Genomic DNA, 2,039 nt, shown 5'->3' with positions numbered 1-2,039 from the left:
TTGAAGTGGAGAAGTTTGAGTTTCCTTGTGTAAGTCCCACCATTTAGAAAGTGGTGGATTATTTCAAACCAAACCATCAGGGTGTGGAGAAGGGTCCGAGTTCAAGGTGATGAAGGAGCAGTGTTTCGATTGATGGAAGGATTTTTTCACACACACTGACAAAGTTTGGAATGGACAAATAGCAGAGAGAAAAATACTCAGCTAAGAGTTCATTGGACGATGTGATGGGACACTGCATATTTTTGAATGATTCAGGTAAGATGACATTGTGTTAGTGACATCAAGCAATTCCTCTGTATCAATTCAACTGCTGATACTCTCATCCTTGCCTCAGTTACTTCTGGCTGGCTTGTCTTTCCAAATTTAAAATCAAAGTCATCGAGAACTCTCTGTCCATGTCCTAACTCACACTCAATCCCTTTATCCACCACCCCTATCCTTGTTAACTAATGGCAGCACATGATGAAGCATAACTTTGTTAAATCACTCAACCATGTTTTCAAATCCCATTGTGGTCTTGACCAGCTCCACAATTCCTGCCAGTTCCTGACACTGCATTTCCCAAAATGATTATGTCTTCAGCCAAGTCATGAATTTCCCTTCCAAACTCTCCCTCCCTAAGTAGCATGGTGCATTGATCCACGTTCTATTCACATGCATTTATCTCCCTGCATGCTGCTCGGTATTAAAGTGTATTTGCTGATCTTTGAGGCATTGTTAGTACATTGAAGTCATTGTTGTCCAATTGTCCTTTATTGTCATGTAATATTACGGAAAATTTCCTTCTGGTGCCCTTACAATATGTTATAGGTTAATTGACTGTAATTGGGTGGCGCAGATTTGTGTGCCAAAAGGATCTGTTACCATGCCATGTGTCTAAAAATGTGTAACAATAAATATATGTTCGGTTCATCGGGAACCCAAGCTCCAGATCCAAATCTCCAATGCAATAAGGAAGTCTTCAGCACCCGAGCTCCTTTGGGATCCCTTCTTGCCCTCAGCACCCTCTTGAATCCCAGTTCCGAAACCTGGTTCCCATGGGCCAGCCTCCAGCAACCCCGCATTCCAGGCAGACAGGATGCCCTCCCCTCGACTGCGTCGCCCGCATCCTGTAACTTGATTTTAAAGAACCAAAACATTTTCTCTTTCTTTTAAATTAGAACCAACAACTAATAGAAAGGTGAAATGCCAAAGAAATGAACCAATAGCCAATAAGTAAAATGTGTCCACTAGATTTCTGGGACCCCGCTGTATATAGCAGGTGCTAAGATGTGGTTGACAGTCAGTTCCAATTGCGTCAGTGTGAATGGACTGCAGGTAAGATTCTTTTATTGCGAATCTTGAATGGTAACAAAATCGAATATTTAGTCTGACCTCCAATATATCACTATGACAATGGATTCAAAGAAGGAAAGACTTTTGAAATTCAGGGATACATCAAGTATCTTAACCCCTTGAAATATTGGAATAAATCCCATGTATCTCCAGATACATAATTCAAGGTATTATTTATTGCTTTTGTGTTTCTGTTTATTCTTTCTCAACATCCAAACACAGAGACTTGTATTCCTACAACATTCTGCTGCAGAGGGCTGTCGAGCTAAAGAAATAGATAGTTTTGAATTATTGTTGGTGGTGTAGTGTAGGAAAGCTTTCAGGCAGTTGACACATAGCAAATGCAATCAATGCATTGTCACTGGGGAGATGACCTATGGCATGAGGTGCAACTAATAGCCAGGATACCTGGAGAATGGCTCATTTCCACTCATCAAAGCTGTGCCTCAGAGCAGAGGTTAAGAGAACCCGCAAATGCTGGAATCTTCAACAAGCAAAGAGGGACTCAGCGGGCAAGGCAGCATCCACAGAAAGATGTGGACAGTTAACATTTCGGGTTGGGGTCCTTTTGAGGTGGCATGGTTAGCACATTGCTGTTACAGCGTCAGAGATCGGAACCAGGGTTCGAATCCCATGCTGTCTGTCAAGAATTTGTCCATTCTCTCCATGTCTGTGTGGGTTTGCTCCAGGTGCTCTGGTTTCCT

Source organism: Narcine bancroftii, chromosome 6 (assembly GCF_036971445.1).
Source record: "Narcine bancroftii isolate sNarBan1 chromosome 6, sNarBan1.hap1, whole genome shotgun sequence".
Taxonomy (NCBI): Eukaryota; Metazoa; Chordata; class Chondrichthyes; order Torpediniformes; family Narcinidae; genus Narcine; species Narcine bancroftii.
This window is presented reverse-complemented; position numbering follows the sequence as displayed.